The sequence below is a fragment of the Ranitomeya variabilis genome, chromosome 2 (assembly GCF_051348905.1).
Source record: "Ranitomeya variabilis isolate aRanVar5 chromosome 2, aRanVar5.hap1, whole genome shotgun sequence".
Lineage (NCBI taxonomy): Eukaryota > Metazoa > Chordata > Amphibia > Anura > Dendrobatidae > Ranitomeya > Ranitomeya variabilis.
The window spans coordinates 49744695-49763261 of NC_135233.1; the positions used below are offsets into that span (position 1 = coordinate 49744695).

The window sequence follows — 18567 nt, forward strand, 5'->3', positions numbered from 1 at the left end:
TAAAAAAACGGATGTTTTTCTTTTTATAAAAAACAACACATTGTGAACAAACCCGAAAAGTGGCCACCTCGCTTCTTTTTCCATTGAAATTAATAGGACGCTATTTGAAGGGCATTTTCATGTGGATTTAGGGAGAAATCTGCCCCAAAATCCACAAAAAAAAACCCCTCTGTGTGAACAGAGACTTATACCCCGTGCCTCTGACAGACTGACACACTTGCAGCTTTTTAGTTCTCTCACGTGTTCCCACGGCAGCTGCGCCTCCCGCTGCTCAGTAACCCTTCATGTGCCACAATCACAGCACATTCCCTCAGCGCTGCTGCTGCTGCTCGTACACTTCACTTTCCTTCCTGGCCACGCCCCCTTGTCCTCCCTGACATACAGGCCCGGCGAGTGTTTTGGCGAAGACGATGACGTCACCGCAGCTGTTGATTGGCCAGTGATGATCTCATGTTACATCCGGGCTCCTCGCCTCCCCCCCCCACTCCCCCCTCTCGCATTGAGGAAAACAACATTCGCTCTGCGTTTCTTGACTCTCACTCTAGCTTGAGCCTACAGCTAAAAGCCATTGGCCCATTTGTCCATCAATCAAAACGCCTTAACCAATCCGAATTCAAACCCCAAAGACAGCCTCTTCCTCGGCGAGAAACAAGGTTGGTTGACTCTTAACCAGCAAGAACTTGCTTCAGCTCTTTAGGCCTCAAAACCGAACTAGCAGGAGTCGGTCGAACGTACCGTACCGTGTAATACTGACCTGCGCGTAGCTCGGGTTAATATGGTACAGAAATAGCTGTACGGCTGCGGCTGTAAAAACTTATGCAAGCGGCAGCCAATCGCTAGCGTCGTACTAGGGAACGTCGCTTTTGATTGACGTGCTCTCTGACCAATCGGGTGTCGGTTTATTTCGGCGCTCGTCCAATCAGAGGCAGGACGGCGTTATCTCGGCTCCCATCCCCCTCACGCCGCTGTGCTCGGTCGTTGGAGGAGAAGAGTCGTGTTCGTTAAATGGCCGGTGTAACGTCATGTCAGTGGTGAGGCCTGCGTGCTTCTCAGTCACGATGAAGCAGTGAAGTTAGCGTCCTGTCGCTACAAGGTTCCCGGTCTTCCTCAGGGAGGCGTTCATTTTTTATTTTTTTTTAACCTTCGTTTTGGCCCAAGATGTACTCGGCGGTTTCCTCCCTCAGTGCGGCCTCAAAAGGCGTCCTGGTGTGACAGGAGCAGGAGACAAGACCGCGTGCCGTTGTAGGGAGGAGAACACTGAAACTTGTGCTGTTCGGTAAGTGACGTACTGAGGTCACACACACCTCAGGCCGGGGCTGCTGTCACAGGCCGCCATGGCCGCTCACCGGAGCAGCCCACGGCACGACGGCCTATCCGGGCCCGAACTCAGCCTGGCAGGGAAACTGAACGTGCCCCTAGCAACCAATCACAGCTCGGCTTTCACTTCTCAAGAGCAGAATTTAGAGTGAAAACTGCCCTCTGATTGGGTGCAAACAAGACAGGCGAATTTTCAGAAAGTTTTCATCTTCCCTCCATGTACTTGCATGCTTCTAGTTCTAGATAAGAAAATGTAGAGAAGGGGAAGGGTCACATGTACACAGTGTGTTCTGCAGGACATGTACTCGGATGGGGGCTACAATCACCAAGATACTCTGCATCATTCCTCATTTGCATGTTTTCTTTTTTTGGCTGTAAGTATATTTTGGCTTTTTTTTTCTTTTTCCTCTTCTCCTTCTGCACTAAATTCACCAACCAAATTTGAACTAATAAAAAATATATATTTTTTTTTGTTACCTTTAGTGGGTAAAAATGTGAGAAATTCTTACTCTATTACTACATTGTAGGACTGGATTACATTTTTGTGATAAATGTTGACTTTTTTTGTAAAAGTCACAAATGAGTCGGGTAAAAATTATCCGAAAATTGTTAAACCCTGTCCAGAGTGGAAGAATAATAATAAACACAGGAGTATAACTTTTTAACCCCTTAGTGACAGAGCCAATTTGGTACTTAATGACCGAGCCAATTTTTACAATTCTGACCACTATCACTTTAAGAGGTTATAACTCTGGAACGCTTTATCGGATCCCGCTGATTCTGAGATTGTTTTTTCGTGACATATTGTACTTCAAGTTAGTGGTAACATTTCTTCGATATTACTTGATTATTTATGAAAAAAATGGAAATATGGCAAATTTTTAAAATTTTGCAATTTTCAAACTTTGTATTTTTATGCCCTTAAATCAGAGAGATATGTCACACAAAATAGTTAATAAATAACATTTCTCACATGTCTACTTTACATCAGCACAATTTTGGAAACAATTTTTTTTTTGTTAGGGAGTTATAAGGGTTAAAAGTTGACCAGCAATTTCTCATTTTTACAACACCATGTTTTTTTTTAGGGACCACATCACCTTTGAAGTGATTTTGAGGGGTCTATATGATAGAAAATAACCAAGTGTGACACCATTCTAAAAACTGCACCCCTCAAGCTGCTCAAAACCACATTCAAGAAGTTTATTAACCCTTTACGTACTTCACAGGAACTGAAAAAATGTGGAAGAAAAAAATGAACATTTAACTTTTTTTTTGCAAACATTTTACTTCAGAACCATTTTTTTTTTAATTTTCACAAGTGTAAAAACAGAAATTTAACCACAAATTTTGTTGTGCAATTTTTCCTGAGTACGCCGATACCCCATATGTGGAGGTAAACCACTGTTTGGGCGCACCGCAGAGCTTGGAAGTGAAGGAGCACCGGTGCGTTTGACTGTTTCAATGCAGAATTGGCTGGAATTGAGATCAGACGCCATGTCGCGTTTGGAGAGCCCCTAATGTGCCTAAACAGTGGAAACCCCCCACAAGTGATACCATTTTGGAAACTAGACCCCTTAAGGAACTTATCTAGATGTGTGGTGAGCACTTTGAACCCCTAAGTGCTTCACAGAAGTTTATAACGTAGAGCCGTGAAAATAAAAAGATCGCATTTGTTTTCACAAAAATGATTTTTCGCCCACAAATTCTTATTTTCACAAGGGTAACAGGAGAAATTAGACCACAAAAGTTGTTGTGCAATTTCTCCTGAGTACGTCGATACCCCATATGTGGAGGTAAACCACTGTTTGGGCGCACCGCAGAGCTTGGAAGAGAAGGAGTGTCGTTTTACTTTTTCAATGTAGAATTGAGATCGGATGCCATGTCACGTTTGGAGAGCCGCTGATGTGCCTAAACAGTGGAGACCCCCCCACAAATGACACCATTTTGGAAACTAGACCCCTTAAGGAACTTATCTAGATGTGTGGTGAGCACTTTAAACCCCCAGGTGCTTCACAGAAGTTTATAACGTAGAGCCGTGAAAATAAAAAAAATCGCATTTTTTTCTACAAAAATGATCTGTTTGCCTCCAAATTTTTATTTTACCAAGGGTAACAGGAGAAAATGGACCCCAGAAGTTGTTGTACAATTTGTCTTGAGTACGCCGACACCCCATATGTGGGGGTAAACCACTGTTTGGGTGCATGGCTGAGCTCGGAAGCAAAGGAGCGCCATTTGACTTTTCAATGCAAAATTGACTGGAATTGAGATCGGACGCCATGTCGCGTTTGGAGAGCCCCTGATGTGCCTAAACAGTAGAAACCCCCCAAAAGTGACCCCATTTTGGAAACTAGACCCCCCATGGAATTTATCTAGATGTGTAGTGAGAACTTTGAATGCCCAAGTGCATCACAGAAGTTTATAATGCAGAGTCGTGAAAATAAAAAATATTTTTTTTTAACAATAAAGATTTTTTAGCCCCCAAGTTTTTATTTTCACAAATTGGACCCCAAAAGTTGTTGTCCAATTTGTCCTGAGTATGCTGGTACCCCATATGTGGGGGTAAACCACTGTTTTGGCACACGGCAGAGCTCGGAAGAGAAGGAGCGCCATTTTGGAATTCATACTTTGATAGAATTGTCTGTGGGTGTTATGTTGCGTTTGCAGAGCCCCTGATGTACCTAAACAGTAGAAACCCCCCACAAGTGACCAGGGTGGATTGATTTAAATCACGCCGATTTAAATCATGATTTAAATCAAAAGATTTTTTTCTATTTAAATCGGATCGATTTAAATCATGATTTTAATCATGATTTAAATCACTGATTTAAATCAAAAGGTTTTTTTTAATATAAATCACGATTAAAATGAGAAGTGAGAGCAGTGCGCATGTGCGCCCATAGTTACACGGACGAAACTAGGGGCAACGATCTAACGCCAGGGTGAGGGGGGGACCCCAAAGTAAGTAAAAATCTTTTTTTTACTATATGGCAATAGGTAGGTGTTTAAAAGCAGCATGTCTTAATTGTATAAACTATTAATAGCCTCCACATTTTGTTCATACTGCCCCTTTAATTCCACACTTCTAGCTTGGTTTCACTTTTGGTTTAGTTTCTTTTTCCATTCAGTTGACATGCCCAAACTTGTTGGATAGTCAGCATCCTACAGAAACCTCTGGAAGAGCATGGCATTGTGAATGTTACACATATACAGCCTTTATTCTACTGAGTTAAACAACTCAGCTTTATCTCATGATGGAAGAACCTTTGGATGGTAAAATATTTTCCTCAAAAAGCAGTTTATTGAAAAAAATCCAATTTAAATAAAAAAAATCCGATTTAAATCAAAAAATCCGATTTTTTTTTTTATTTTTTTTTAAAAAAACATTGATTTTTATCCACCCTGCAAGTGACCAAATTTTGGAAACTAGACCCCCTAAGGAACTTATCTAGATATGTGGTGAGAACTTTGAATGCTCAAGTGCTTCACAGAAGTTTATAATGCAGAGTAGTGAAAATAAAAAAATATTTTTTTTTCCCACAAAAAAGATTTTTAGCCCCCAAGTTTTTATTTTCACAAGGGTAACAGGAGAAATTGGACCCCAAAAGTTGTTGTCCAATTTATCCCGAGTACGCTGATGCCCCATATGTGGGGGTAAACCACTGTTTGGGCGCACGGCAGAGCTCAGAAGGGATGGAGCACCATTTGACTTTTTTAGCGCAAAATTGGCTGTCGTGTTTGGAGACCCCCCTGATGTACCTAAACAGTGGAAACCCCCAAATTATAACTCCAACCCTAACTCCAACACACCCCTAACCCTAATCTTAACCCGATCCATAATCCTAATCACAACCCTAACGATAATCACAACCCTAATCTCAACCCTTACCATAACCCTAATCAAAACCCTAAATCCAACACACCCCTAACCCTAATCCCAAACGTAACCCTAATCCCAACCCTAACTTTAGCCCCAACCCTAACCCTAACTTTAGCCCCGTCGACACAAAAAAAGTTCAATGTAACCTTTTTTTTGTACGTCGCGTCCGTCATTTCCGCGTAACTCTGCCCCCTCCTCCCCAGGACATAGACTGGGCAGCGGATGCGTTGAAAAACTGCATCCGCTGCCCACGTTGTGCACAATTTTCACAACGTGCGTCGGTATGTCGGGCCAACGCATTGCGACCGCCCCGTACCGACGCAAGTGTGAAAGAAGCCTAAGGCTACTTTCACACGAGCGTCGTACTCGGCCCATCGCAGTGTGTCGGGCCGACGTACCGACGCTAGCGTTGTAAGCGCCACACAACGGGTGCAGCGGATGCTGTTTTTCAACGCATCCGCTGCCCCATTGTGAGGTGTGGGGAGGCGGGGGCGGAGTTCCGGCCGCGCATGCGCGGTCGGAAATGGCGGACACGTCGCACAAAAAAGTTACATGTAGCTTTTTTTGTGCCGACGGTCCGCCAAAGCACGACGCATCCGTCGCACGACGGATGCGACATGTGGCAATCCGTCGCAATGCGTCGCTAATGCAAGCCAATGGAGAAAAAACGCATCCTGCAAGCACTTTTGCAGGATGCTTTTTTTTTCCAACGACGCATTGCGACAGAAGCCAAAAAACGCTAGTGTGAAAGTAGCCTAACCCTAAATTTAGCCCCAACCCTAACCCTAACTCTAACCCTAACCCTAATTTTAGCCCCAACTCGTCTCTCCTGCCGGCCGGCAGATGGCAGCAGATGGCGGGCGCACTGCGCATGTGCCCGCCATTTTCTTTCCCGACGAAGAAGCCGGCCGGCAAGAGGAGACACAGGAGGACCCAGGGACACCGGGTGAGTATTATAGGGTCCCCGAATCCCCCTATTTCTCTGTCCTCTGATGTGCGATCACATCAGAGGACAGAGAATTACAGATCGCTTTTTTTTTTTTTTTTTGCGGTCGCCGGTAAACTGTTAATTACCGGCGATCGCAAAACAGGGGTCGGTGCAAACCGACCCCGATCATGTTCTTTGGGGTCTCGGCTACCCCCGGCAGCCGAGACCCCAAAGATCTTCCGGGTGCCGGGCGTACTGCGCGTGCGCCCGCCATTTTTTCCCGGAAAAAAGATGGCGGCGCCCATCGGGAGCCACGAGGAGCACCGGGGGAGATAGGTGAGTATTGGGGGCCATCGGGGACACTATTTCTCTGTCCTCCGATGTGCGATCACATCGGAGGACAGAGAAATTAAAAGGCAAATCGCGTTTTTTTGTTTTTGCGACCGCCGGTAAACGGTTAATTACCGGCGATCGCAACTCGGGGGTCGGTAAAAACCCCCCGAATCATGTTCTCTGGGGTCTCGGCTACCCTCGGCAACCGAGACCCCAGAGAAAATGCGACTCTGGGGGGCGCTATTCACTTTTTCCACAGCGCCGTTAATTAACGGCGCTGTGGTTTAAGTACCCTTAGCGGCCGCCGTTAAAAGGCGTATCGGCGGTCGTTAAGGGGTTAATATAGACTGGGGAGGAGGGAGATAAAAAGGGAGAAGAAAAAAAAGCAAAATGCTGGAATAACAAACAATGGGTACAAGTGCAATAATGAATCCATCCCTTGGTGTTAAAAAAAAAATAAATTATATATATATATATATATATATATATATATATATATATATATATATATATATATATATATTATTATTATTTATTTTTTTTTTTTTTCTCTGTTTGACTGTTTTGATAGGTATAACTCGTGTTGGATATTTTTATTTTGGCGTATTTACAGAATAACTTAAACGTAAACAACATAACGACTTTAAAGGAAATCTGTCACCAGTTTTGGCCGATATAAGATACAGCCATCACCTTTCGGGGCTGATAAACAGCATTCCATAATTCTGTATATCTGCCCCCAACCTGACCTGTAAGAGAAGAAAAATAACTTTTATACTCACTTATGGGGCGGTCCGATCCAAGGGGGGTGTCACTCTTCTTGGTCCGGCGCCTCCTATCTTATGACCGCCGCTTTCTTCGTGTGGATGACATGTTGCTGCATCATCCACACAGGCTCCCTGGACAAAAGTGTGACACCCCTTGGACCGGAGCACCCCACTGGTGAGTATAATAAGTTATTTTTCTTCTTACAGGTCGGGCTGGGGCAGATGTACAGCATTATAGAATGCTGCGTATCAGCCCTGAAAGGTGGTGGTTTTAACTTATGTCGGCCAAAACTGCTGACAGGTTCACTTTAAAGAGGGCCTTTTACCAGTTGAAAAGCCACCAGTTTTTGCTCACGTCATTGCTGCTGCTAACTTCAATCAGGTTTTTATTTTTTTCTTTATACTTTATGGGACTTTTTATTTACTGCTGCTTTTTAGGCTAGGTTCCTTACTTGCTGCTTGTATGCTATTTATAAGCTTTTTTTTTTTTTTTACACTACTAGCAAAAGCTGAGATTTAAGAAATCTCATACACACTTTTTTTGCCCTGTTCTTTTAAATCTGCAATGTGGTGTTTTTTTTTTTTTCTTCAGCGTGTTTGCTGTTTTTTTTGTTTTTTTTTCACCAATAGAAAGCATTGAGAAAGTGAAAAAAGTGACTAAAAATGCAACAGCATTTTGCGATGAATAAAAGTAACTTTACATGTACTGTAAGGAAAAAAAAAAAAAAAAAAGCGCACATGTAATCCACACCCCAGAAATGCTGCAAAAAAATCAACAAAAATGCTTTTTGTTTCTTGCCAAGAGAGTACATTTTGGCTGTAGGAAAAAAAAAAAACACTGCATGGGAAAATAGCATTATGGTCTTTAAAATGGGGTGTGGCTGACAGGATTCTCTGGGGAGGGTCTTAAAGGGAACCTGTCACCCCGGTTTTTCATTCGGAGATAAAAATGGGCCCTCTTCTTTTTAACATATTTATTAATGACCTTGTAGGGGGCATTCAGAGTAGAATTTTATATTTGCAGATGACACTAAACTCTGCAGGGTAATCAATACAGGGGAGGACAATTTTATATTACAGGATGATTTATGTAAACTAGAAGCTTGGGCTGATAAATGGCAAATGAGCTTTAATGGGGATAAATGTAAGGTCATGCACTTGGGTAGAAGTAATACGATGTATAACTATGTGCTTAATTCTAAAACTCTGGGCAAAACCATCAATGAAAAAGACCTGGGTGTATGGGTGGATGACAAACTCATATTCAGTGGCCAGTGTCAGGCAGCTGCTACAAAGGCAAATAAAATAATGGGATGCATTAAAAGAGGCATAGATGCTCATGAGGAGAACATAATTTTACCTCTATACAAGTCACTAGTGCGACCACACTTAGAATACTGTGCACAGTTCTGGTCTCCGGTGTATAAGAAAGACATAGCTGAACTAGAGCGGGTGCAGAGAAGAGCGACCAAGGTTATTAGAGGACTGGGGGGTCTGCCATACCAAGATAGGTTATTACACTTGGGGCTATTTAGTTTGGAAAAACGAAGACTAAGGGGTGATCTTATGTTAATGTATAAATATATGAGGGGACAGTACAAAGACCTTTCTGATGATCTTTTTAATCATAGACCGGTGACAGGGACAAGGGGGCATCCTCTACGTCTGGAGGAAAAAAGGTTTAAGCATAATAACAGACGCGGGTTCTTTACTGTAAGAGCAGTGAGACTATGGAACTCTCTGCCGTATGATGTTGTAATGAGTGATTCATTACTTAAATTTAAGAGGGGACTGGATACCTTTCTGGAAAAGTATAATGTTACAGGGTATATATATTAGATTCCTTGATAAGGCGTTGATCCAGGGAACTAGTCTGATTGCCGTATGTGGGGTCGGGAAGGAATTTTTTTCCCCATGGTGGAGCTAAGGCTACGTTCACATTTGCGGTCAGCGCCGCAGCGTCGGGCGCCGCAGCGGCGCCGCATGCGTCATGCGCCCCTATACTTAACATGGGGGCGCATGGACATGCGTTGTGCTGCGTTTTGCGCCGCATGGCCGCAAGCGTTGGACGCAAGAAACGCTTCAAGTTGCATTTTTTTTGCGTCCAACTTGCGGGCAAAAACGACGCATGCGGCGCAAAACGCAGCGTTTTAGCGTGCGTTTTGCCGCGTTTTTGTTTGCGTTGTGCGCTGCGGCGCCGACGCTGCGGCGCACAACGCAAATGTGAACGTAGCCTTACTCTTACCACATGGGTTTTTTTTGCCTTCCCCTGGATCAACATGTTAGGGCATGTTAGGCTATGGGTTGAACTAGATGGACTTAAAGTCTTCCTTCAACCTTAATAACTATGTAAATACCGCTACATAGGGCATGAGCTGTGCTTTACAAAAGTGTTTTTTTTCTACCCTGATTCCCCACCTAAGCTGCCAAAATTACTTACCAAAGTCGCTGTTTTCGCTTGTCAATCATGCTGGTCTGGTCATAGGGGCGTGGTGACAAAGCTGTTTCTTCCCCCAGATCTTGCTTAGGTTTCCGTTGGTGGCGTAGTGGTTTGCGACTGCGCAGGTGACGAAAAACAGCGCGCTCTGCGCTATATCCCTAGTGATCGGTGGGGGCGGCCATCTTCCTGTGGCCGCGCGTGCGCAGTTGGAGCGCTCTGCTGCCCGGGGCTTCAGGAAAATGGCCGCGGGCTGCCACGCGTGCTCAGATGGAGATCGCGGCGGCCATTTTCCTGAATCCGAGATGCGAACTCTGCTTCAGGAAAATGGCAGCCGCGATCCCCATCTGCGCACGCGCGGCATCCCGCGGCCATTTTCCTGAAGCCCCGGGCAGCAGAGCGCTCCAACTGCGCACGCGCGGCCACAGGAAGATGGCCGCCCCCACCGATCACCAGGGATATAGCGCAGAGCGCGCTGTTTTTCGTCACCTGCGCAGTCGCAAACCACTACGCCACCAACGGAAACCTAAGCAAGATCTGGGGGAAGAAACAGCTTTGTCACCAAGCCCCTATGACCAGACCAGCATGATTGACAAGCGAAAACGGCGACTTTGGTAAGTAATTTCGGCAGCTTAGGTGGGGAATCAGGGTAGAAAAAAAACACTTTTGTAAAGCACAGCTCATGCCCTATGTAGCGGTATTTTTATCTCCGAGTGAAAAACCAGGGTGACAGGTTCCCTTTAAGGCTGCTCTGCATTGTGAGCAACTTGTAAAGACCATAACTTTGTATTAAATATCAAGGCCCAGATCTCTGGAACTGTATGGCAAAACTAAGAAGGGGGGGGGGGGGAAGCAGTAAAGGCAAAAACTTGTGAAACCTAATCTTTTAATGAATTTGGTAGGGGGAAAAAGATTTGCTTTAGCTACAAACTTTGCACCTCCCCACAAACACTGTGCAGAAGTTCCAGGGTGTCTAAGGGCTCATTTCCACTTGCGAGAAACACGTCCGTGTCTCGCATGTGAAAACCAAGCTGTGGCGCCGGCACTCCGGAGCAGAGCGTGCGGCCGCATAGGAACACATGGAGCTGCACGCTTCGCTCCGGAGTGCTGGCGCCAGAGCTTGGTTTTCACATGCGATACACGGACATGTTTCTCGCAAGTGGAAATGAGCCCTAAGGCAGTAAACTGGTTAGAACAAAATTATTTTTTAATCTTAAACCATAGACTGCCTCATTACAGATAGCGTTTGTTTAAATTTAGGCAGATGTAGTTGGAAGTGTTTGGCACTTTTTTGACATACAAATGTAAACCGAGCCTTAGATTTGGTTACATAGTGCTGATACAGTCTGCAGAGTCATACATTTAATCATTGCACACCAGTGTCATAACATGAAGGTTTTGGGCCCCATTGCAAAATCTGCGTGAAGGCCCCTCAACTCTCGGGTGACTTTAATGATATTCTACCCTTAGGCTATGTGCACACGATGCGGATTTGCTGCGGATCCTTCCTCGCAGAAACGCTGCAGATCCGCACTGTGATGTACAGTATAATGTAAAGCAATCGGATAAAAAAAAAAAAACTGTGCGGAAAAATCAGTGCAGAATTGCTGCGGATTTCAAAGAAGTGCATGTCACTACTTTTGTGTGGATCTGCAGCGTTTCTGCACCCCTCCATGTTAAAAATCTGCAGTGGCAAAATCCGCATCAATTCCGCATAAAAAACGCACAAAATCCATGGCAAGTCCGTGGCTGTGGATTTTGTGCAGAAAATTCTGCACCTCTTTTCCTACGTATGCACATAGCCTTATGAGCGACTGCAAACTCTGCACGTATGCCTGCCACTCATGTTGAAAATCTTATTTCCTCCTGAAAACTAAAGTCTGGAACAATAATTCATATTGGATGGTTGGCCAAGAATGGCAGGTGTGACAGTATTCCAATCGTTTTGCCCATCTGAGGTGTTTTCCACTTTTAGCAAACTGACCCCTACAGCTGTGAGGCACGTAAAATAGCCAAATTGGTCTACTCCAGTTTCTGTTTTGACGACAGCTATGACGTAATATTGACAGTGCACATTACCGCTGCAGCCAATCGCTGAGCTCATTGTATCTACATCAGCAACGCCATTGTGCTCAGCGATTGCCTGCAGCAGTGATTCCCACTAGAAATCACTGCTGCAGTCGAAACAGAGATCTGAACGGTAGCGAGGGAGGGCGAGTTCATTTGAGGCCCACTTGGCAAAAAAAGGAAAAAACCCTTTTAAGGCTCTGTTTTGGGTATGCCGTTAATTTGGTATCTGTCTGACCTCTAGTACCCCAATAACTAGAATTGGGATAGTCTTGGCCCCTGCTCATGCTTTCCAGTCAAATGAGTAGAGCCGACTCCAGTTTGTCCAGGGAAAGTTTGTAAATGGGTCATAGGGTTAGTTCTCAGGATTAGTGGAGGAATCCCAGAGGTTGTGTTCCCACTTATGGTAAAATTGTGGTTGTGAAATTCTATCAGGTAATGGGATGGGAATAACCTATTAGGGCTTGGAAATCTGCCGCTTTTTCTGATAATCTCATCTGCACGCTACAGAGAAAATCATCATTTTTAATAGGCTGGTGCTACAAACGTAACATTGTTACTCTGTGCTGCATATACTGTATTTGCCACAGATTTTTCACTGCTCTCCAAAGGGCGAAGTCTGTGGTATATCTTTATCTGCATGTTTATTGCAGATATTGCCGCGGTGGAAAGGGACATGTGAATGTTCACTTTCTGTTTAACCCCTTCCAGACCAATCCAGTGCCAATCCGACCTGTGACGCATATGCTGTGTCACAGAATGATCGCGTCCCTGCAGATCGGGTGAAAGGGGTTAACTCCAATTTCTCCCGATCAGCAGGGGGAGTGGTACTTCAGCCCAGGGGGGTGGCTTCACCCCCCCCATGGCTACGATCGCTCTGATTGGCTGTTTCACTTTCACTTTCAACAACCAATCAGAGCGATTTGTAATATTTCAGCTATGAAAACTGGTGAAATATTACAATCCAGCCATGGCCGATGCTGCAATATCATCGGCCATGGCTGGAAACCCTGATCTGCCCACCGCCACCGATCTCCTCCCCAGTCCTCCGTCCTGTGCTCCGCTCCCCTCCATCCGCCTGTCCGCTCCGAGCCTCCCGGTGTCCATCCGTCTGCTCCATGGGCGCCGCCATCTTCCAAAATGGCGGGTGCATGTGCAGTGCGCCAGCCGAATCTGCCGGCCGGCAGATTCGCTCCAGGTACATTTTGATCACTGTGATAGGTTTTATCAGTGATCAAAATAAAAAAAATAGTAAATGACCTTTATCACCCCCATAGGTAGGGACAATAATAAAAATAAAGAAAATATATTTACATTTATTTTTCCTCTAGGGTTAGGGTTAGAATTAGGCTATGTGCAGATTTGGCTGCGGATCCGCGGCGGATTGGCCACTGCGGATTCGTAGCAGTTTTCCATCAGGTTTACAGTACCATGTAAACCTATGAAAAACCAAATCTGCTGTGCCCATGGTGTGGAAAATACAGCGCTGCAACGCTGCATTGTATTTTCCGCAGCATGTCAATTCTTTGTGCGGATTCTGCAGCGTTTTACACCTGTTCATCAATAGGAATCTGCAGGTGAAATCCGCACAAAAAACACTGGAAATCCGCCGTAAATCCGCAGATAAAACGCAGTGCATTTTACCTGCGGTTTTTTCAAAAATGGTGCGGAAAAATCTCACACGAATCCGCAACGTCGGCACATATCGTTAGGGTTAGGGTTGGAATTAGAGTTAGGGTTGGAATTAGAGTTAGGGTTGGAAATAGGCTTGGGGTTAGGCTTGGGGTTGGGGGTGTGTCGGGGTTAAGGTTGTGATTAGGGTTATGGTTGTGATTAGGGTTATGGTTGTGATTGATTAGGGTTATGGCTAGAGTTGAGATTAGGGTTAGGGGTGTGTTGGGGTTAGTGTTGGAGTTAGAATTGAGGGGTTTCCACTGTTTAGACACATCAGGGGGTTTCCAAATGCAACATGGCGCCACCATTGATTCCAGCCAATCTTGCGTTCAAAAAGTCAAATGGTGCTCCCTTCCGAGCCCTGACGTGTGCCCAAACAGTGGTTTACCCCCACATATGGGGTAACAGCATGCTCAGGACAAACTGGGCAACAACTATTGGGGTCCAATTTCTCCTGTTACCCTTGTGAAAATAAAAAATTGCTTGCTAAAACATAATTTTTGAGGAAAGAAAAATGATTTTTTTATTTTCACGGCTCTGCGTTATAAACTTCTGTGAAGCACTTGGGGGTTGAACGTGCTCACCACACATCTAGATAAGTTCCTTGGAGGGTCTAGTTTCCAAAATTGGGTCACATGTGGGAGAGCTCCAATGTTCAGGCACAGAGGGGCTCTCCAAACGCGACATGGTGTCCGCTAAAGATTGGAGCCAATTTTTCATTGAAAAAGTCAAATGGCGCTCCTTCCCTTCCGAGCCCTGTCGTGCGCCCAAACAGTGGTTTACCCCCCCCCCCCCCCCTTATGGGGTATCGGCATACTCAGGACAAATTGTACAATAACTTTTGGGGTCCAGATTCTTTTTACCCTTGGGAAAATAAATTGTTGCTAAAAGATCATTTTTGTGACTAAAAAGTTAAATGTTCATTTTTTTTTCCTTCCGTGTTGCTTCTGCTGCTGTGAAGCACCTGAAGGGGTAATAAACTTTTTGAATGTGGTTTTGAGAACCTTGAGGGGTGCAGTTTTTAGAATGGTGTCACTTTTGGGTATTTTCAGCCATATATACACCTCTTAAACTGACTTCAAATGTGAGGTGGTCCCTAAAAAAAAAAATGGTTTTGTAAATTTCGTTGTAAAAATGAGAAAAAGCTGGTCAAATTTTAACCCTTATAACTTCCTAGCTGATGTAAAGTAGACATGTGGGTAATGTTATTTATTAACTATTTTGTATCACATAACTCTCTCGTTTAACAGAATAAAAATTCAAAATTTGAAAATTGCGAAATTTTCGCCAAATTTCCATTTTTTTTCACAAATAAACGCAAGAATTATCGACCTAAATTTACCACTAACATGAAGCCCAATATGTCACGAAAAAACAGTCTCAGAACCGCTAGGATCCGTTGAAGCGTTCCTGAGTTATTACCTCATAAAGGGACACTGGTCAGAATTGCAAAAAAAACGGCCAGGTCATTAAGGTCAAAATAGGCTGGGTCATGAAGGGGTTAAAGGGAATCTGTCACCCCAAAATTCGCTTGTAAGCTGCAGCCACCGGCATCAGGGGCTTATCTACAGCATTCTGTAATGCTGTAGATAAGCCCCCATTTATCCTGCAAGATAAGAAAAACAGGTTATATTATTCTCACCCAGGGGCGGTCCCGGTTTGGTTCGGGTCTGATGGGCGTCGCGGTGCTGGTCCAGCGCCTCCCATCTTCATACGATGAAGTCCTCTTATTTTCCTGCTGCTGCACAGGCGTACTTTATCTGTCCTGTTGAGGGGAGAGCAAAGTACTGCAGTGTGCAGGCGCCGGGCCTCTGACCTTCATGTGCATGCATTCTTATTTTTTATTTTTATTTTTTTTCCCTGGTTGGAGCTGATTTGAAGTCTGTTTTGGACTTGTGTTTTGTTTTATTTTTTATGCCAGAAATTTTTGCACAAATGTTGAAGTTACTTTTTGATCTAAAAAGGTAAAATACAACGTTTGAGTTTTGACCAAAAAAAAAAAAAATGTATAACAAGTGTATGCCATGTTTTAGTATTTGGAACATAAAGCAAAATAACTCGAAAAAAAAAAAGTGACTTAAACTCCCATAAGGGTAAGTTCACACTAAGCGTTTTTCTGTAGCAAAACCTGATCTTTTGGCAGGAAAGAAGCTGCAGAAAAACATGTTTTCCTTGCGTTTTTATTTTTTGCTGCAGTTTTGGCATGCAAGATTTCTCTTGTGCATGCTGATAGAATAAGGTTTTTTTTTTGTGCGTTTGTTTTTCACCATTTATTCATTTCAATAAGTGAAACGCTGCAAGTGACGTGCTCAATTGCGCAAAAAAAACCATGCAAAGCACAAAATCCTGATGGTAAAAAATAAGGTGTGTGCATAAGTTTTCTAAAATGTCATAGACTTTGCTGATACTGTAAAACACAGCTGAAAATTTTCATTAACCCCTTAACGACCGCCGATACGCCTTTTAACGGCGGCCGCTAAGGGTACTTAAACCACAGCGCCGTTAATTAACGGCGCTAAAAAGTGAATAGCGCCCCCCAGAGTCGGATTTTCTCTGGGGTCTCGGTTGCCGAGGGTAGCCGAGACCCCAGAGAACATGATTCGGGGGGTTTTTACCGACCCCCGAGTTGCGATCGCCGGTAATTAACCGTTTACCGGCGGTCGCAACAAAAAAAAAAAAAACGCGATTTGCCGTTTAATTTCTCTGTCCTCCGATGTGATCGCACATCGGAGGACAGAGAAATGTGGTCCCCGATGGCCCCCAATAGCCCCCCAATACTTACCTACCTCCCCCGGTGCTCCTCGTGTCTCCCCATGGGCGCCGCCATCTTTTTTCCGGGAAAAAATGGCGGGCGCACGCGCAGTGCGCCCGCCGCCCGGCACCCGGATGTTCTTTGGGGTCTCGGCTGCCGGGGGTAGCCGAGACCCCAAAGAACATGATCGGGGTCGATTTGCACCGACCCCTGCTTTGCGATCGCCGGTAATTAACAGTTTACTGGCGACCGCAAAAAAAAAAAAAAAAAAAGCGATCAGTTATTTCTCTGTCCTCTGATGTGATCGCACATCAGAGGACAGAGAAATAGGGGGATTCGGGGACCCTATCATACTCACCCGGGGTCCCTGGGTCCTCTTCTGTCTTCTCCTGCCGGCCGGCTTTTTCATCATGGCGGGCGCATGCGCAGTGCGCCCGCCATCTGCTGCCATCTGCCGGCCGGCAGGAGAAGACAAGTTGGGGCTAAAGTTAGGGTTAGGGTTAGGGTTAGGGTTAGAGTTAGGGTTAGGGTTAGAGTTAGGGTTAGGGTTGGGGCTAAATTTAGGGTTAGGGTTAGGGCTAGGGTTAGGGTTAGGCTACTTTCACACTAGCGTTTTTTGGCTTCCGTCGCAATGCGTCGTTGGAGAAAAAACGCATCCTGCAAAAGTGCTTGCAGGATGCGTTTTTTCTCCATTGGCTTGCATTAGCGACGCATTGCGACGGATTGCCACATGTCGCATCCGTCGTGCGACGGATGCGTCGTGCTTCGGCGGACCGTCGACACAAAAAAAACTACATGTAACTTTTTTGTGCGACGTGTCCCACATATTTCAGTGCCACGTGCCACGTATTTCAGTGCCACGTGCCACGTATCAAAGTGCCACGTGCCACATATTTCAGTGCCACGTATCAAAGTGCCACGTGCCACGTATCAAAGTGCCACGTGCCACGTATCAAAGTGCCACGTGCCACATATTTCAGTGCCACGTGCCACGTATCAAAGTGCCACGTGCCACGTATCAAAGTGCCACGTGCCACATCTTTCAGTGCCACGTGCCACATCTTTCAGTGCCACGTGCCACGTATCTAAGAGACACGTGCCACGTATCAAAGTGCCACGTGCCACGTATCAAAGTGCCACGTGCCACGTATCAAAGTGCCACGTGCCACGTATCAAAGTGCCACGTGCCACGTATCAAAGTGCCACGTGCCACGTATCAAAGTGCCACGTGCCACGTATCAAAGTGCCACGTATCACGTATTTCAGTGCCACGTATTTAAGTGACACGTATCACGTATAAGTGCCACGTGTCACGTATTTAATTGCCACATATTTAAGTGCCACGTATCAAGATTTTCCATGGAGAACAGACACATCCAGAGATATGTCTGCTCTCCACGGCTGCAGCAACACACTGACAGGAGCCATAGTTCCTGTCGGTGTGTCACTGCGCATGCGCGAGCGAGTTTACCGGCGGTCATTGACCCCGGCACTCTCGCTTAACGGCAGTGCTGCGTGGGAAAGTTCAACGCAGCTGTACTGCTGTTAACCGAGACGCCGGAGTCATTGAACTCCGGAACAGTACGCGATACACTGCTAGGAGCTTCGCTCCTGGCAGTGTATCGCCGGAGAGCAGGGGATCGGCGTGGGACACTCGTTTTATGGATTCTGCGGACAGGGAGTATGAATTTGGTTTATTATTTTTGGATTTTTTCCTGGAGGATCGAGGGCTTCGCCTACAAGTGTGCTGTTGGTGAGTATATACTCTGTGTTATATGTTGTATGTACTGTGTGTCATGTATGTGTATTGTGTGTAGGTGTTTTGTGTAACTTTACAATTGTGCTAAGTCGCCGGACACAGGGACAACTCTCCCATCCTAATACCGGATGGGAGTAGTAGTCCCATACGGCGACTTAGCACAATGGTGGCACTAGCGTCGCATGGGGACACACACACGCACACACACGCACACACACACACACAGAAGGACTCCATGCTGCTTCACTGGGGGGCGGGGGCTTCCCTCTTCCTGTCCGACGTCACGTCCGGTCCTGGGTGTCAACCCCTCCGTACAAAGACGCCGACACCCAGGACAAAGGCGCTGTGTGTGGAAGGTAATATGGGGCCCTAGGGGGATACGCAGACACGCCGCTGCGTAAAGAATTGACATGTCAATTCTTTTTACGCCGGCGTGTTTGCAGACAAAAGCGCCGCGTTTTTTTGCGGTGTGTCTGAACGGCAAAGTGAATTTCTCATTCACTTTGCCGGCAGACGAAAATGACATTGCGCATTTTTGAAAAGCGCCCGCAAAATAGCGCTCAAAAATGCGCTATGTCTGAAAGTAGCCTAAGGCTTCTTTCACACTTGCGTCGGTACGGGGCGGTCGCAATGCGTCGGCCCGATGTACCGAC

At 45.4% G+C, this 18567-nt stretch overlaps 1 protein-coding gene across 5 annotated transcripts in view; it reads left to right on the forward strand.

Moving 5' to 3' along the window:
* The first annotated feature begins 478 nt into the window (after positions 1-478).
* Positions 479-18567, forward strand: part of LOC143804367 (protein phosphatase 1B) — a 66818-nt gene continuing 48729 nt past the window's right edge. The window contains exon 1 of one of the 5 annotated variants that reach the window (XM_077282395.1): positions 479-653. The gene's annotated coding sequence lies outside the window, so the exon portion shown is untranslated. Of the gene's footprint in view, positions 1277-18567 lie in introns of all 5 variants that reach the window. The other 4 variants (XM_077282393.1, XM_077282394.1, XM_077282396.1 and 1 more) reach the window with 4 other exon arrangements.